At 40.2% G+C, this 19,620-nt stretch overlaps 1 protein-coding gene across 4 annotated transcripts in view; it reads left to right on the top strand.

Annotated features, from left to right (window-relative positions):
* The window catches only part of ITP (ion transport peptide), a 160,184-nt gene that overhangs the window by 116,073 nt on the left and 24,491 nt on the right, over positions 1-19,620 (top strand). The window contains exon 1 of one of the 4 annotated variants that reach the window (XM_019044830.2): positions 3,111-3,828. The exons of the other annotated variants lie outside the window; for them this stretch is intronic. The gene's annotated coding sequence lies outside the window, so the exon portion shown is untranslated. Of the gene's footprint in view, positions 1-3,110; positions 3,829-19,620 lie in introns of those variants that run through there. 4 annotated transcript variants of the gene reach the window in all.

Raw genomic sequence — 19,620 nt, 5'->3', positions numbered from 1 at the left:
AAACGGAAGCAGGAACGGAGACAGGAAGTCGGGAATGAGTTGATCAAAAATTACAAAAAACTTTCATTTTGTGTAATCTTTATTCCCGTTTGTGACATCCATGAGGCGTCGAGTTGTCTTAGCTCTCTCTGTAAAGGGACTCTAGGGACAACTGCTTGCAATAATCTCTGAGGTGTTAAATTTTACTCTATAATATGAAATCATAAGAGTAATGCGGAACGCAAAGCCTGAGGTGCGATATTTTTTATATTTTTGCTAACAGTTTGTTTATCGTGTAGTTGAAGAGAATGATTCATGCCGAAGAAATCTCTGAAAAAAAATTCTCGGCGTTTTTACCAAGGTCCGTTGGTACCTTTACCATCTCACTTTTTTTTATCAATTATTGGTAATTTTACCACGACAGCCTGGTAAGCTTACCTAAAAACCGGTATTTTTACTGTTTTTTTCAGGTAAGAATAACACTTTTATTGGTAATCAATTCCCGGTAACCTTGCCATTTTATCTCGTTAATTTTACCACAGTCGATAAAAAATATTGGCGTTTTTACCAAGGTCCAGTAAAATTACCGAGAAAGTTCAATAATTTTACCGAGATTTCTCGGTAAAATTACCAATGCCATAAATGGTAATTTTACCAAGAAAAAACTGGGATCGAATAGAACCCTGAATTCTTGGTAATTTTACCCTTTTCTCAGTAAATACACCGAGATTTGTTTTCAGTGATATTGTAAAATTCCCAATCGCGTCATTTTTTTGTGACGCGAAACTCGGAAGAAGCTCACCGCAAACTTTCCACGTTTGCAAAATCGCACGGCCTCGTCCTACACTTTATGCAGTTCCGGCGATTGATTCCTGGGTATGACCAGGGGAAATCCCAGTGTAATTTGACGGCATCGCGTGATTCACAAGCCGGTATACAGTCGCCAATCACTTTTCCTGCGGAATAAACCTGGTTGTTTTCCTGCTCGGTGTGATTGTTCCGATCAACATTGGAACTTCAATTAAGTGATGGTTTCACACCGGCCTCAAGGTAATAGATCGAGATAGGAAGGAGTAAGGAGGGTATCAAACGATTCCCGTAAATCAGAATGTCTCTCAGTGCCCACATTCACATCAGTGCAAATGCCTCCGCCTTTCTCATAACTTTTTTTGAGAATCAGTAAACCAATTTCCTATATGAAACTCATTTTTCAAAATTTTCGAAGTCAAGCTCATAAGTAATAATATATCAAAGTAAGCTCAACTTATGTAAGTGCATGCAGTAGATATTAACTAAATTCAAAGCATTAAGAAAGGCGTCGTTTTTCCATGAAAAATTAGGGGTTGCATAAATAAAACTGAACGTAACAGAGCCGCTCTCACGGCGCCGCCGCACAGTGGATTGAGTCAAAAGGAGAGGTTGGACAAAATTTGGAAACTTTAAACGCTTATAACTCCGTTTACACAAAGCGTTGAAGTTTTCAAGTGGTTTCATTAGTTTTCTCGTTAAATTTTCATTCGCAAGCATCCCTTGAAATTTAAAATGTGACGAGTAAAACATCAACATTTTGCAGATTTAGTCAAAATTTCATTTCCGACTTGATTGACTGTGCACTGCGCCGGCTACGCACGTCGCTCCTCGAACAGTAGAAAGGAAACCAAAGCGCCTTCAATATTTTGCTATGCAACCAGGACAATCGTCGAGCACGAATAGTGGCATCCTCAAATCTACGGTAATATGACAAGGCGCAGGTCGACGCCAACGCGTAATGACACACTTACGGGCAAGCGGGATTGAAACCAGTGCGCCTTCAACATTTTGCTAGGCAACATAGACCACCTTCGGGCACGAATATTGGTATCCTCGAATGTTTAGTAATTTCACACGGCGCGGCGCAGTGTGGTGCCAACGTGTGACGTCTTAAATATGGGCAAGTGCAATTGAAACCAGCGCGCCTTCAATATTTTGCTATGCAACACGGACAATCGCCGAGTTTGAATAGTTGTTTGCAGGCTGTGATACAACACACGGACATTTTATGACGTGACTCGAGCTTATAGAATGCAGCGGGGATTTTACTTTTTAACAATTTACAGGGTGTTTAGCATCAGGTTTTTCTCGATTCTATCAGGATTTGATCCCGATTTCATCAGGATTTGAGGAAAAATCGGTCGTAAAATCAGGATTTGAGAAAAGTCGGCTGTCCGATTGGATATTTTTATGCTTTCACGTACGCTTATGCAAAATTTCAACTTTTCTCCGCAAAAAATCAGCAGGATTTGGATAAATTATGAAATCAGGATTTAGCGGTCAAAAATCTGGAAAAATCAGGATTTGATCCGGATTTAATCCCGATTTCATCTAAATTTGAGATAAAATCGGTCGTAAAATCAGGATTTTAGAAAAGTCGGTCGCCCGATTGGATATTTTTATGCTTTCGCGTACGCTTATGCAGAAATTTTAACTTTTCTCCGCAAAAAATCAGCAGGATTTGGATAAATTATGAAATCAGGATTTAGCAGTCAAAAATGAGGAAAAATCAGGATTTCCCAAAATGAAAAAAACTAGACACCCTGATTCAATTGTTAAATCAGCAATCCGTTTTTCCATGAAATTCTCCATCTTCCATTATTTCAACGGCGACCTAAATCAAATCGGCCAGCACCCCGATTTTTTTTTCTGCGAAAAAACGTTTAAAAAATTGCTAATTTAACCACCCCCGTGGTTAAATTAGCTTTCCAATATTGTAAAATGTACATTTGAACCACGTCGGACATAGTTTTTAACAATTTAATTGTTGAATCAGTAATCTATTTTCCCCGTGAAATTCCCCATTTTTCGTTATTTCAATGGCCGCCAAAACCAAAGCGGCCACCACCCCGATTTTTTTCTCCGGGCAGCTCGGAGTCTGAGTGGAATATGCGGATTGCGGATGCTCGTGGCGGACCCATGCCATGAGCTGATATCCCGGGTGTATCTCCCTTCATGTGCATCGCCCGCGGGTGAGCAAGTCTCCCCGCTCCCCGACCCTCCCGGCTCGGCGCGGCGCGGGGCGGCGTCGCGCCACGCCGGTGTGCGCGTGGCTTCGTCGCGCGCTCGCCCGCCGCACGACGCGCCGTTTTGACCAGTCAGTCGCACGATTGTCATCGCCGGCAGCGCACCCTAGTCGCCAATCGTCCGCCTTCAATCTCGAGACCTCTCAACTCGATACTCAACTCATTCTTCGCGCCGCTTTATTTTTTCCGACCAATACACGGTTCAAGTTCCCAACTTCCCAAAATCCGAGATTCGTATCTTCAGCAGCAATAGCTGTATACTTTTAAAAACCTTTTTTACGCGCGTTTTTCTCCTTATTTTTCCCGCCGTTTTTTCACCTCGAAGTTCAGTCCTTTTCAAGAATCTGAAAATAATTTTGGATACGCAACTCTGTTTACTCGCGTTGTGAGAAGTGCATCTTCAGGTGGAATTCAAATCTTCAAAAGTGTGTGTTCGTCTCTTCGAGGCCTTCAGTTATTGTGTCTGCTTCGAGTACGCTTTGACTTAGTTCACGTGGTCGGAGTTTTTCAATCAGTTGGATTACCTGGGACGTTATCCTGAAGTTTAGTGTCGGGGGAAGTTTTTCGCTTTGCCAGGAAAGTCGGAGCTCTCGAAGGATTGGATTTGAAAAGGTTCAGTGTCAAAGCTGGGATTTCGGTTCCGTGCTATGTGCGTTTTTGCCACATCCAAGGAGCGAACGTGGTGTAGATGTTTGTCATGTTAAGTCTGACCTATATACATCTCAATTTCCGAAAAAATAAGTTATTTTTCTTCCTAGTGTTGACGAATGTAGAGCCTCGTTAGACTACAACTGTGAGTACTATTGAAATCCATTATTTATTCCTAGTTTTCGTCCCAAACGCATGACAAATATTGGGAAAATAATATCATAATGTTGCCTCTTCGTACCCACCCACATAAATGCTTTTTTAGGGGAGAAACGATAAAACATTAAAAAAATCAGGGTTTCTTGATGAAATTTGCCTTATAGCATTATTGGTAGGCAAAAGAAAGTATTAAGACGGAACCTTATTGTTTTAATAACTAACCACATGAAAATTCGAAAAGAAAATAATTGCGCCGTCCTAATTGTGTGTGTGAGTATTTTCAGCCTGACTCTCCCTATTTATGGGCTGGAGCCTCAATGATCAGTTTTAATCACAGCATAGCTTAAACATTCTTTACTGAACGGAAATATTCTCGCCTCTCGATGTTTGGAAGATGATTATATGTGAATGCAAAAAAATGTTTCATGTAATAATTCTCGCACGAAATCAAAGCCAAAAAATCTAAAAATTTTAGAGGCCGCGCCTGTATCCAGGCATTTGAATAATTGGTTAAAATTTAATTATCGGGGTTCAATTTTTGTGAGCATTGCTCGCAAGGAAATGGATCTTAGTCCACAAAAGCATTTGTTTTTAAGTGAAGAGACTTTCGTGCGGATGGGTCTGAAAATTTGGATTTACATTTTTTACCGTTTAATCCTGGAGATTATTTTTTGAGCGACTCAGAAAATTTTTGTGGCACCGGAGGGTGTAAGGCTGTATTTAAATTTAACAAATCCAAGTCTCGAATATAGCAGAATAAAATCATACTGGTTATTTTTTTTCCTCGAAACCGTTTTTTTTTTTAATATTGCGAACTCAAACCACCAAATATCGGCGCGGCTAGACATTTTTAGGCGGTTTTCTTTACTAAGATTTTTGTAAAACATCCCTAAAAATACCGGCACCAAGAGCGCGCATATTTTCCATTTACCGGTAGTGTCAACCGGTAAAATATTTACCATTATTTTAGTACCATTTCCGGTACTAAAATTCATGCGGACTCTCACATTTCACCCTGAGCGGCATTCTCATCGTTGATACGGGCTAATGATGTGGGGTTTAACAGTTGTGAACGGAAATTTTTCGGATTGCTCATCACATTGCTCATCAAGCATCATTGGGCAAAAAATTATGAACCTAATAATAACCTCTGTACTTTGAGAATTCATCAGACTAAGGTCTACAGCCAATAGTTAAGCGCTGAGTGACGCGATGGAATTCATCTGAAGTTTGAATAAAACTTGAGGAGGCTCCATTTCAAGTCGCCCCGAAAATTATTTGGATACCTCACAGTCACAAAAAAAACCTCCGGGTCTAAGGGCCGTAATTACGGATTACATAAATACATCGTATCCGGGTTTATAGACCGTAGTGATGATTCTTTACAGCGGTCTCCGTACCTGGGGCTCCACCCGGCACGCAGACGGTGTACCTATCTGAAACCCGTAATTACGGTTTTCAGACCTGGAGTTCCCTCTAAAGTTATCACGATATCCACCGCACGGGAAAACGAAGTATGGTAAACAGCTTCAATTTAACTTAGGTAATGAGAGTCCTATGGTAGCATTTACTGGTAGGTATTGATATTACGCAAGAGTGTGATTTTGCCACACGAACTGAGTGCCTTTCCAAGAGTCCCCCTGCTGATGCTGGGCCCGAAATCAGGTAGACTATGCATTTTGCAATTTGGAACTATAATTTCTGGCTCTTCTGGAAAAACACTTATATGCATAGGAAAACTAATGGCACATACGTTGTTTCTAAACCGGGCTAGAATTTATAGTTCCAAATCGCAAAATGTAGTCCAGTTGTACTTACCATTCTTATTAACCATAACGATGGCTAAACTCCGAAACTGAGTACCTCCATTTACGATGTTGCAGACCTCTGTTCATATTATTTTCTCTTTGGAAAACTGGTCAAATTAATCTCTTGATCTCTTGATTCTTTTGGCGGGGAAGTAGGAGTTTTCTTATTTTCTGCTCGGTCCTGAAATACGATAATCTTATCCACGGTTGAGATTATGCGTGGTTAACCTAAGATTTTCTATGGTTTAATGTATCCGCGATGCCTTGCTGGAAATAATCAAGAGCCCATTAAAATTGCGCAAAAGCCGCAAAATATCAATATTTGGCCCAAAGAGCGCATTTTCTCTTTAAGCTTTGCCTCGCTTTAAAAGTAGCCTCTTTCGTTTATTTTTTACCGTATGTCCTCGCGTAAACAAGTGCAAAATATCAACATTTGGCGCCAGGATCGCATTTGCACACCCAGACTTTGCTTTGCTCTGAAAACCACCACTTTTTTCCGTACGTCCACGCATGGCCAAATGAAAAAAAAAAGGCGCAAAACACCAGCATTTGGCACAGATTAATCCGGCGCCAAGAGCGGGTTTGCACGTCCAGGCCTTGCCCTCTTCCGAAATCCGCTAATCGGAACAGGGTCAGGTGATTTTGGGGACCGGGGCCGCATAACAATCAGGAACATGACAACCCGTGACAAGCGGTCGCGTTGCACATGACTCCGTTACGACATTAGACTGGTAACCTTGCGGCTTGCGGCAGTTGCGGCGCGACATCAGCTGAAACTTGCGGACTTGGGCGAAGACGGCGCCGCGATTGCCGCAACCGGCGGCGCAAGCGGCCACCTCTTCCGCTCGCAGCAGCCCCCGGCGAGGATCACTGTGACAAGGAAGAACGCTGGATGAACCCTTAGACGTTGCCAAATTTCCTTAGATATAATACGAATTTTCAGGGAATTCTGTGAATATTGTTCCTCTAATTTTTCGGAGAATTTTATTTACGATCAGATCTAAACTATCTGAAAATTTCAAGAGAAAACAGACCGCTAGACATTGCCAAATTTTATTTGATACAATACGAATTTTCAGGGAAATCTGTGATTTTATTCCTCAAATTTTTCGGAGGATTTTATTCACGATCAGATCTAAATTATCGGAACATTTCAAGAAAAAACCGAAATATTTCTCATTTACAATGAACATGTTATCGGAGGAAAATTTTAGAACTCTCGAATGTTCATTATGCGTGTTTCCGTAGCACGGCAGTGCAGTGGGCCAGTTCGCGCCGTTTCTGTCTTTTCGAGCCGAAATCGTGGCTCTGCGGGCTGATTATTGAAAGGGATAGACAAAGCGACAGACAAAGAAGGCGGATCGATAAGGAAGCTATCTCTTTAGTTTTTACAGACTGAGAGGGATAAGGATGGACGAACTGCGGGCCTCTAAGGGTTGCCGTTAGTTAGTCTATTACTTACCTCCATTGTCCATTTTAACCAATGAGATCGCTCCATACTCCTTAAGTCTTATTTGTCTATTGCTTTGTCTATCAATTTCAACAATCAGCCCCCAGGCCACCCTTGCTTAAATCATTGTACTCAGATCGTGAAGGGGCAACTTCGGGGCTCTGAAATTCCGATCGTGCCATGCAGATACCAGTTAAAGTTACAGAGAGTTTGATTTTAATCACTTCTGAGACCTTCAACTTTACTTAAACAACATGAAGAAACGTCTTTAATTAATCCCACAAAAATTTTGTGCGTCTTACTAAGAAAACTCCTCTCAGCCAGGGTTGCAAGGGTCAAGGAAACCTAGAAAAATCCTAAAAAACCTGGTCAGGGAATTACAAAACAATCAAGTAAGTCAGTAATTAGCCAGGAAAATTCTCAGGGCTGCGGCGTCCATTGCGCGCCGGTACCAAAAAATGTCACTTTGTACCAGACATCGCGAAAATCGATCAAACAAGAGATGCATATCGTACGGCTGAAGGACTCGACACGATAGTAAACCATATCGGTCAATTCACATAATTTAGTGCGCCTTCATTTTCGTCTGATACTGTGCAATACTTCCGCGGTGGAATAGTTGCTCAGAGCGCCTTTCACAGCATTGTTTCGACTTGGAAGCACGAATGGTCAGGGAATTTTCCCGAAAAAGTCAAGGACTTATAAAATTGGATTAAACTAGCAACCTTTCCGGCATTTTTTGTGTGGAAATGCTGGCAACAGGATTGATTATCGTTTTCATAATTTTGTGTTTTTCTACACGAGCAAAAAAAAAAAGAATAACCATCATACACTTTTTGTAGATTAAATTGACTCATTTTGAGCGGAAATTTGATAATGTGATGGAGAACGTGCCGAAAATGACGGTTCACTTTACGACACGAGTAGAGAAATAATGGACCAAATGCGGTTAAACGTATGAGATTGGTGATACGTATTATTACATCCAAGTATAATGTGGAGTATGATGGACTTGTTCATAATTACGTATAATGGATGTCGTAACGTTTCGTGGACGTATTAAGAGGGGTGAGTTCTGATTTCTTGACACACACACACACACACACCCTCACACACACCCCCCCTCCCCCCAAGGTCTAGTCCATAATCATCGTTTCAAGCTTCTGGCTCGCAAAAAAAAAAAAAAATAGGATAAAATCATCTAAAATTCAACTAAAATGCTAAAATATTAATTTGGGCATGCTTTATAATGTACAGAAGAGTTTCTCTGTGGTTTATCTTGCCGAATATAACATTTTCGTGTATCCGAAAAGGCAGGAAAGGCATGGACGTGATCGGTTGTTTTGTCCATCGTTAACCGTAAAATAAGTGACGTTAATTTATGCATTCCGGAAAAACATATTTAACTCAGCGTGCAAAATGTAAAGTAGTCATCCATGTCGTAGGCACGTAAGTGCGTGATTATGACGTGCAGGTTTGTGATAGGTAACTGGTCATGCGCGTCACCGTCGCGAAGTTCTACGTTCCTGCACCACTCTGCCGTGCTTAGGAAAAATGCCGTATGAGCATTCGAATGTTGCCAAATTTCCTCATAGAAGATATCAATTTTTGCAAAAATATATGAACATTTTTCTTTGAAATTTTCAGACACTACAGATAATATTTCGAGCAAAATTCCCTGCTAAATCGGAAGAAAAGTATGTATTAATTCAACCGGAAATTCGTGATTTTTCAAAAGAACTGGCAACGTCTGAAGGCTCATACGATGTTTTTCCTTATCACGGCAGTACTCCACCGCGAATAATATTCGGCATCGATCTTTTTTCAGCCAAAAAATTCTACGCTTTTCTCGTTTGCTCCAGGTCGATAGGGCGTGTTATTTCCGGAGGCTATTGATAGTGATTAGTAATTGAGTTATTTCTGGAAGACCATATCGGCTTTTTTTCGTGTCTACGTTTCTGATCGGAGGATGATTACAAGGAAAATAGCATACCGGGTTGATAAGGTCGGGCTGACTCAAGCTTTTGCGCCTCTTTGTAGAAAGTAGGTGAAAAGTGATTCGGAGCGTCTAAGTTAATTTATGAACGAGTAATTAACATTGATACGATTTAGTTTTCACTGTAGTGCATGCATAATTGGACGGAGTTAAACAGAAAGGAACCAAGCCACATCGGGATCGAACCGAGAAAAAGAGCTTTAAAGTTTGGCTCCTGCATAAGACTCAATGTAAAAGATAAACTTTGAGTTCAATTTCTGCAAAATTTGCTCCAACAAAAACTTTGAATTTTCGGCGATAGATAGTAGAGCAGTGGTTGAGTTCAAAACCACTCATAACCCAATTTTTTCCAAAATGTGGGTTGGTTCCTTTCTGCTTAACTCAGTCCAATTAGGCCACGCTCCATTGACAACACGGAAAAAAATGATATTGCTGCTTCAACGCGTAGTTTATAAAAGTGTCAGACACGTTTCAATATAGATTTTACAATAAAAAATACTAATTAAACCACCCCCGTGGTCAAATTGGACCGAGTTCATCAGGAAGGAACCAAGCCACATTAAGTTGAAACTGAGAAACAGAGGTTCCAAGTTTTATTCCTGCATAAGGCTCAATGTAAAAATAAACTTTAACCCCTCTTTTTACAAAACAATGTTAGTTTTTAGACTTTCAGTTTTTGGCAGGAGAAAATATACGGCCAGTGAAATTGAAAAGCATTCTTAACTCAATTTTTTCGAAAATGTGGGTTGGTTCCTTTCTGATGAACTCGGTCCAATCAGCTTTCCACTATTGTAAAATGTCCATCTGAAAAATGTCGGACATATTTTTTAACAATTTAGTTTTCAGCTATTCATCTTTACCGTGAATGTGATGTATTTATGCCTGATGGGAAATTATTGAGGAGCTAGGGGAAAAAGTAAAATCGTTGAAAATAATAAGCCATCCCTGAGAAAGTACACATTTGAATACTTCCATCTTGACTTTTTTGGTCGCGGAAATTTTTCGAACGCACAACAATGGCGGTGCGGTCAATTTGCCTATCTCCCTCTTGCAACGGAAGTCAAAACAAACGTACAGCAATTTTGACACGCAAGAAAAAAGAGGTAAATTGAGCGTGGAGTCAGTTTCATGTGATATGAGCTGAGTTGCAATTTTCTCGTCGCGATAACCGCATATTGCTTCGGCTTGATAGGTTGTTTAACTTTTAATGACGGGAGATACGGTGAATGGTCAGTGAACTTACATTTGAAGTCGTCAGAAAATTCGTTTTCATATATATTTTCAGTAACTGCCGAGTTGTGTTGGACCGTCTGGGATTTACGGAGAGATTTAGACATTCGCAATTTCATCTTAGGATGATTCCTCCCAGGAAGTAAACAAACATCGATAAATCAAACAAATTTTGCTCAAATGCGAGTTTTGCTTCTCACTTTTTGTGATAATAGGGATGCAACAGTTTAGAAGCAAGGTTGTGCTGTGTAGAAAGCAACCTAAAGCCAAATGATACTAAACGCGAAATATTACGTTCAATTAGTCAAAATGAACTGGAATTTTCGCGTTAGGTCACATTTGCAGTGGCGTGGCGTGAATTACGATATATCGATTGGTATGCCATTTAAACCTATGGAAAAGGATCGATAAATAGGGTGTTCGCAGCGAACACCTTAATAATCGATTTTTTACCATAGGTTTAAATGGCATAACAATCGATATATCGCAATTCACGCCACGCCACTGCTCATTTGCCTTTAATTTAGGGGTTTTAGAAGAGATTTCTCACCCCTAGACTGCTGAAGTATGCTTCTACACTGATGCATCCCAGTTTTTACAAAGATAGAAAAGCAAAACCCGTATTTCAGGAGAACTCACCTTGCTTGAGATTATGGAAGATTTTGATGTGGACCTATTACTCTTAGCTCTCTGACTCTCTACATTTTCATTTTTCGTCACAATTCGTTCTACTTACTTTTCTACAAGGCCGATTGTATGGCCCGTTACTTTTTTTTCGTCGTTGAGTTATTTTGGCACAGTCTTTAATTGAGGGGTTTGGGGGACAAGGCCCATAAGTGTAGTTTCTCCTATGTCGAGAAATGCGCGTTTTAACTATCGAAATTACATGGATCTTAATGGCGGAAAGAAAGTTCCAACTGACTTTTCGATGCTTAAAAAATTGGAATTTTGGAGCGAATTTTTCACTGAACTTGCATCGAGACTAGTTTTACTTGAAATCCTCAGTGTCTCAATTTTTTAAAAAACTACCCTTATGTGCCTTGTCCTCGAAGCCCTTCAACTAAGCTTATTACGTGTGGTTGCTCTGTATTCTGTATTCTCTCCACGGACTGACCTTCACTCTTTTTATATAACTCAGGTTGTTCGGCAGCTAACCCTCGAAATGCTCCCCGGGTTTCTCTCCGATATTTCTAACAGCAATTAGCAATAACTCCTCCATCTCAGTGTTAATCGTTGGAGAGATGATCCTAATGAAAAATTTGCTCAATACGTGATTCACGCACCGTCGGCGATGATGCCCCCGGAAACGGTTTTGACATCGTCCATGGAAAGTGACTCGGGTGTACAGGGTGTTGAGTATCTGGTGCAATCATCGTGACCGGGTCGCACAGTGGATCGAGTCATTTCGAGAGGTCGCACATGTAATTTTTGACTAAAACTACAAATTTTTATGTCTCTTTCGTCATATTTTGAACTTGTAGGGGTGGTTTTTGAAGATAATTTTACGAGGGAACCAATGAAATCACTTTTAGAACTTCAAAGTCTTGGAAGTCTATGGAGTTATAAGCGTTTAAAGTCTCCAAATTTTGTCTGACCTCTCCTATTGGCTCGATGGAAAGTGACTCGGGTGTACACTGTATACAGGCTGTTGAATATATGGTGCAGTCATCGTGGCCGGGCCACACTGTGGATAGTGTCAATTAGAGATTTTGGACTTGAAATTTTTGACTAGAAATAGAAAATGTTTAAGTCTATTTCGTCATATTTTGAACTTATTGGGGTGGTTTTTGAAGAGAATTCCACGAGGAAACCAATGGTTCCACTTTTAAAACCTCAAAGTTTTGTATAAGTGAAGTTATAAGCGTTCAAAGTATCCAAATGTTGTCCGACTTTGCCTATCGACTGGATCCATTGTGGGCCGGAGCGATGGTAGGCAGCGAGAACTGGGCCGCGGAGCGCCAGACAGCTTGTCGCCGAAGCCGGGCGGCCGGGCGCGGCGCTCGGATGGCGCGGCAACGCAGGAGCGACGCGTAATAAACGCCCTTATCATGAGCCGAGGACCAGCCTCCCAGTCCAGTGAACTGAGCTTTTAATCAGTTTACAATCCTCCTGCACTCCCGAGAGCTCCTGCATCCTCATCCCGCCACGTTGCCGCCTCCTCGGCTTGATGTTTTATCGTCTACCTAGACTGGTTTAGAGTGCCTGTATAGCGAGAGTATAGACGGATGTGAAACTCCGAAAATCCATCAGGCCTTCACCGATGCCTCCGCGAATAAAGTTAGGGCCCAGAAATGCAGCCAACCTACACTGGAAAAAAAACACATTGGATCTAGAGTCCAGACTCTTAAAAACATCGACAAGAAAAAGTACTGCTGATTCAATCAGAATCAAACTTAAATCAAGAACTAAGCCTCTTAATTTAAGCGGATTTCGTTTTTTTTTTATTCAAGCAAAAATCCGATTGAATCAAGATAATTTTTTCTTGTCAATGTTTTTAAGAGTCTGGACTCCAGATCCAACGTGCTTTTTTTCCAGTGCAGGTAACTTTTTAAACACACTCTGTTGAAAGAAAGCTAATTTTCACCGACACTCAGTGGATCGAGTCAATTAGAGAGGTCGGATATGAAATTATTGACTAAAACTGCAAATTTTGATGTTTATTTTGTCACAGTATAAATTTCATGGGGTGCTTGTGGTGAAAAATTTCACGAGGAAACCAATGGAGCCACTTTCAGAATCTCAAAATTTTGTATTAACGGAGTCATAAGCTCTTAAAGTTTCCAAATTTTGTCCAACCTTTCCTATTGACTCGATTCACTGTGCGACATTCCGTTCAGCAACTTTGCCCCGATAGCTGGGTCTCAGAGTGTGTACCCACTCCTGCTTGATTGTGTCTTGCACAGATGCCTTCATGAACTATATACATTATTCCGGAGAAGCCCATTTTATAATAATCAATTGATCGGCTTCACCAAAAGAACCTTGAACTTGTACCAACCACCAAATAATTTTTAATGACATGGACCAGTTTCAAATGCGGTTTGTCGGTCAGATAGGTGAGAAAACGGTGTGCCAAGCCTCTATTATCATCCAGTGATTTGATGAAGGTTTGGCAACCTTCGTTTGATGTCGTCACGCGATGACGTATGGCGGCAATGATAGCGTCGCCGCTATCACCACAGTGTCATCCTGCATTTCTGAATGGATCGCGCCACTCCTCCTACGAGGACCGTGATTCAATGCCCCAAAACTTGTTTCTTCCCTATCGGCTCCTAAAGCAGTCTTTATCCTATACATTGAAGCCACATAGATGCTCTTAAACGATGAAATCCCACGTATATAATCTTATCGAGGCATTATTACAGGGTTTTAATAAGCGTTTCTTCCTTTTTTCCTTTTCTTTTTTCTTCTTTTTCTTTTTCTTTTCTCTCTCTCTTTTTTATTTTTCTACTTTTTCTTTTTCTTCCTTTTTATCTTCTTTTCCTCTTCTTTCTTCTTCGTCTTCCTCCTCTTCTTTATCTTTTTTCTTCTTCTCTCTTCTTCTTCGTCGTCTTCTCCTTTCTACTTTTTTTTATTTTTCTTCTTCTTTTTCTTATTTTTCTTCATCCCCATCTTTTTTTACAAAATATTATTCTTCTCTCCTTCTTTTCTTTTTTCTTCTTCTCTTTGATTTCCTTTATTTTATTATTATCCTTACTCTTCCTAGTTTTCTTCATTTTCTTCCTCATCCCCTTTGCATCGTAGCGTCGTATCAAGATAAGGGAATCATCGCATAAAGTTTCAAAATTAAAATCTTTTGAGTTTTTGGGTTGAAAATTAAAACGGGCATGTATTTTTAACTTTCAACCCCTTGAGCCACTGCTAAAATTTCAGAATGTCCAAAAGAAAAAGAAATAAAAAGAAAAAAAAGCACCAAATTATGCCTTTCAAGGCTCTAAGTAGTGTCTCTCCCTCCGCCATGACAGAATAGGCTCGCTAAGAGTTAGTAACGGGGGCACTGGAACGCACTGCGTGCCCAAATCTAGCTTCTTAGACCTTTTCGATCAATCGGAAATCAATCAGGATCAGGTAAGCTTAAAGGGCTAAAAATAAGTTAAATACATCTTGACATTTTGCAATCAATATGCAAATATAACTGCACGTTCCGCATTTCCTATCTGAATAATGCAATGTGGTAAAAGATAAAAATACCCAACTGCAAACTGTAATGTCAGAGAAAAGTATGAGTTATGAGTGTATAATTTTAGCCTGAAAAACAATACGGAGTAAGTGACATATTTCTGTTCCTCTTTTTTTTTTTTAATCTGCTCATGAAGCTTGTGATTTTGCCATTTTAGGTGAGAGATGTGCGTCCACTGTCGAGGCAGAATAATCGCGATTAAGTATTGAACGATTCATGATTCATCTAAATACCAAAGGGAGCATTCAAGTGAAATGGGGGGGGGGGGCAGTAAGCTATCTCATGATATCACTAAAACGAACAAAGAAGAGAGAAAACAATGATTCAAATTTTGAAATTTTTGTAAAACTTTTTCTTACCGATTTTTCTAAAAATTGTTGTTAATGTGAGCAACTATATGCTTTTCTACTAACTGTATGCTTCTCAAGCAACAGTATTCTATGTTGAATATGGTACACAACGATTCCACGAGAAGCTTGATCGTTCAATAACAAATAAAAAAAAAAAAATAATAAAAAAAAAAGTCAGTGAGAAAAATATTGTAGACCGTGATTCGAAGCCTCCCTTTAGTATGCTAAGGAATGTATGCCATGCTAAGGAAGCACGCCATATGAACCTTCAGGCGTTGCCAAATTTCCTCTGATAAAATACGAATTTCTTCGGGAAATTGTAAATATATTTCTTCCAATTTTCCAGACTATTTTGTTCACAATTTAATCTAAAATATCTAAAAATTTCAAGGAAAAATATGCATTAATTTCGTCAAAAATGCATGTTTTATCCGGGGAAATTTGGCAACTCTCGAATGTTCATACGACGTTCTTCCTTAGCACGGCAGTATACCTCTGGCAAGTGAAGATTATATTCGGCCGAACGATTTAATAAAAGGTATATTTACTTGAGCAGAAAAAAAAGATCAGACAATCGAAAAATAAATTTGGAAAAAGGCTCTCTTTTCCTCGGCGAAGGAGGCCTTTTCGTCGCTCCTCCGACGTAAGGGCGTAACTCGATTTCCGTAGGAGCCCCAGATAGCACGGATCCATTGGTGAATGGGGGCACTCGTGAAAATTGAGATACGCCCTTACGTCAGGAGCGACGTTTTGTCAACCAGATGTGATTCCCGCATAATGATCACGCTATCGCTGTGCCGACCGGTCCTAATTGACAATAAATCCGCGAGGAGGAAAAAATTTCACATATTTTCTCCTGCTTAAAATTCATCGAATGCATTTAAAATAGCGGGCATGATCTCATTCAAACTCGGACGGGAGATTTGAGTCCCCGCGCCCCTTCCACCGGGCGACACAGTGGGTCGAGTCAATAGGAAAGGCCGGACAAAATTTGGAAACTTTGAACGCTTATAACTCCGTCTATACAAAGTTTTGAGGGTCTGAAAGTGGCGCCATTGGTTTCTTCGTAAAATTTTCTTCGAGAAGCACCCCTTGAACTTTAAAATTTGAAAATTTAAACACCGAAAGTCGCAGTTTTTGTCAAAAATTTCATGTCCGACCTCTCTGATTGACTCGAACCACTGTGCGGCATCCTGCGTCGCATTCTAGCGAGAGACAAGTTTCATTTTTTAACAGGCGCGTGCTTTCAGGCTTTGATACCAACCGCTGGCGCCGAATCTTGGAGGGAAAAAATTCTCCTGCCCCACCTTGAAGTCACGGTGTGGAAACTGAGTGAAAACCGGGGAAATCACCAACCATCCCGGTGGGTCGATCACTGAAAATTCCGAGTATCTTAGCTGACCTCCAGATAATTTTACCATGATGTTTAATGTAGTATCCAGTGGCGTAGGAAGGGGGGGGCCAGGGGGGGCCTGGCCCCCCCCAAAATTGGAAATAGTATCATCTGGCCCCCCCCCAGAAATTCTGGATGGTGCACTGATTGAAATTTATCACTCTTAATGCACATAGTTTTTACTTAAAATCTCGCGCTCGAACGGTTAGTTTTTTCTTCTCTGTTCATTATTCAGTTGAATTGCTCTAAAAAATCTGGATGCAATCGATTTTTTTCTAATTCATAATTCATATCTTTATTTTTTGGTACATGACAAATGCTCATTCGTTCATAGTTACGTCTTGCTCATTATATTATATTTTACTTTGCATGGGCTTTTCCTAATACACAACAATGATTCTGGCATTCACTAAACATTTATTTCGCAATTTTCACACAAATGAGTGGTTAAAAGTGAGAAAATAAATGGAATAACCTGTTGAATGCAACAATTTCAAAGTATTTTAACCTTAAAATGCATAAAACTGGGTGAATTTTATGCAGAAATTGAAGGAAGATTAACGCCACAAGTGCCTCGAGATGCGCTCAAATAGAGTTAAAATTTCAAAAATTTTCCGGGGGAGGCCCCCCGGACCCCCCGCTGACCTGGGGGGTATGCCATACCCCCCAGACCCCCCGGTGGTGGGGGGCCAGGCCCCCCCCAGCAAAATGGCCTAGCTACGCCTATGGCAGGCAACGCTACAGGTTTTACTATCTCTTAAATTTTTGAAAGGACAGTACCAGGACTTCCCGCACGGAAAAAAATGAATTGCTGTTTTAACAATTAAATTGTTACAAAAGTATGTCCATCATGCTTCAAATGTACATTTCAACATAGTGGAGAGCTAAAACTACGAGGGTGGTTTGATTAGCATTTTTTTACTGTAATATCTTCATCGAAAAATGTCGGACACTTTTTTTTAACTACAAAATTTTCAAGTTTTACAACTAAAATTGTTTTTAAAAATTTACAAACTACAAATTTTTGTCGATCATTAAGATGTTCGATGCGAACCCCCTGTAGTAGGGCGGATAAGCATAACAATCGTGCATTTCTGGAAGAAAGCATGAAACTTTCAGGATATCATCTTTACCTATAGAAGGTTCAATTTCGCAAGTGAGCCCAAAATTCTGAGGCCATGGGGGCCGGGGGGGCAGGGGGCCCTGATTTCGCTATGTTTTGCCGAATTTTCGCGTTGGATCATCGTGAGAACGCCGTTAACAATGTAAAATGTGATCAAAACCTGTGTAAACGTCATTAATAGGTTCTCTCAAACAGTATCCTAAAATGCTAGCACTGTCCGATCCCGGAGCACCCCTCAAAATGCCTAAAATTCAAAATGGCGCCCATAATAAGGCCTCCGGAATATCGGTATTTTCACTTGTGCATATCCTGTCATGTGAGGTATCGTTTTCCATGTAATTTTGGTCGCAGATTTCATATTTGAAGTCAAAACAACCCCCCGGTCAAAATTGGTGCCCCCAATCCAAGATGGCGTCCAGATTTGAAAGGCAGGAGGGTGCATTTTTTAAACTTTTACGCGATAAGGCAAGTGATATGTCATTTCCTATGTAATTTTGGTCGTAGATTTCATTACTGAAGTCAAAACAGTCCTCCGGTCAAAATTGGTGCCTCAAATCCAAGATGGTGGCCAAATTTTAAAGGCAGGAGGGTGCATTTTTTCAAATTTTTACGTGATAAGGCAAGTGATATGTCATTTCCTATGTAATTTTGGTCGTACATTTCATTATTGAAGTCAAAAAAGCCCCCCGGTCAAAATTGGTGCCCGAAGTCTAAGATGTCGGCCAAATTTGAAAGGCAGGAGTGTGAATTTTTATGAGAAAAATAATCACGTGAGATGACAAGAGAGGTAGGTATCAATTCATACGCATTTTTAGTCAACAAAACGAATCTAAATGAAATGTAAAAAAAATCTTTTACACAAAAATGAAACGAGATAATCAAGATGATTGCCATCATGGCTGACAAGTGAAAAATGATGAGCCACTAATAGTGAGGTGTCTTGCTGGTTACTGCACAAAAACTCTGAACTCAATTTCAGATGCCCTAGACTCAGAGGATGAACAATTAATAAGTACCGAAAATAATTTAGAAAACTTTCAGTCGGTTTCAGTTGGTGGGTCTCTACTCCATCGAGTGCGATCGAAGCATAGGCATACTTACGAATCCATTGCACAAACCTATGTTCCATCAAATTGATGAGCAGACACCAATGTTTCTTTGCGTTTTCAAAGTGATGTTAAACGCGCAAAATCCGAGATGATAGCTGTTCTTGCATGCGTTTACTGGTTGCCATTCAACCCCTCACATCCATAAAATAGGAACAGCAACTTTATTCTGTACGCTTTTATGTGATCCTTACCTGCAAGAATCTAAAGAAAGGTTCTTGGAACCTAATCAAAACCATGAACGGATATAAAGAGCTGGAAAAGAGTAAATCGATGGTGAAACTGCTTAAATACTATTTCGGTTTGCGGTGTTGCAGACTTCTTGTCATACTTCCGTTCCTTCATTAAAAAATACTGGAGTCATTTCTTGAAAACTTTGCTTGTTTTCACTCTCTATGTGAGGAATATTCTGTAAAAATGTCAAGCCATGATGTTGGTTTGGTCCCCTTTCAAAAAATAAAATAGGAGCGAATATTTTGAAATCCTGCAACCAAGATACGCACTTTTGCTGTTTCACCGTCGAAATATTACTCCTCAATGGTAGCCAAAAAAATGTGACTTTCGAAGACCTCCGTCATCATATATCGAAGGAAAAATTTCCAGCTTTCAAAGTCTTCATTCAATTAGAGAAATTACCCTCGATATCATCAGCAATGAAGTAGGTAACATTAATTTAGGAGCTACTTTTATACTCAACTGTGGATGGGATGAAGTGATCTGGATGCTTGTCTTTGGGGATGGATGAATAAAAACAAGGAGCTTCATCCTATTTTAAGTGACTTGCCTCCAGCTTCCGGAATCCCCGCTTAAAATTATCCGGTGTAATTGTAAGAAAGGGAGTGACACCATGCTGTACCACCAAGAAAATAATATTTTCGTTCTTAGACTCATGCAGAAGTTCTGAAGACTCCAACTGTAAAAACTTACAGAACCGTAGGAGGAAGATCCTGAAGAGCCTCACTGGGAATGTGAATCAGCATGTGTTGATTAGGATTTTCTCCTATATACTGACTGGAGAGGGTACGGCAGGTGCGTCGCGTGAAATGTCCTTATCTTTATTGAGAAATTATATGGGCTAAAAATGAATAAAATAGCTCATTATAGATGCTCCTGTTAACATCATTCCTACCGTGGACGGCCAA

The sequence above is a fragment of the Bemisia tabaci genome, chromosome 8, assembly GCF_918797505.1.
Source record: "Bemisia tabaci chromosome 8, PGI_BMITA_v3".
In the NCBI taxonomy this organism is placed as follows: Eukaryota; Metazoa; Arthropoda; class Insecta; order Hemiptera; family Aleyrodidae; genus Bemisia; species Bemisia tabaci.
This window is presented reverse-complemented; position numbering and strand designations above follow the sequence as displayed.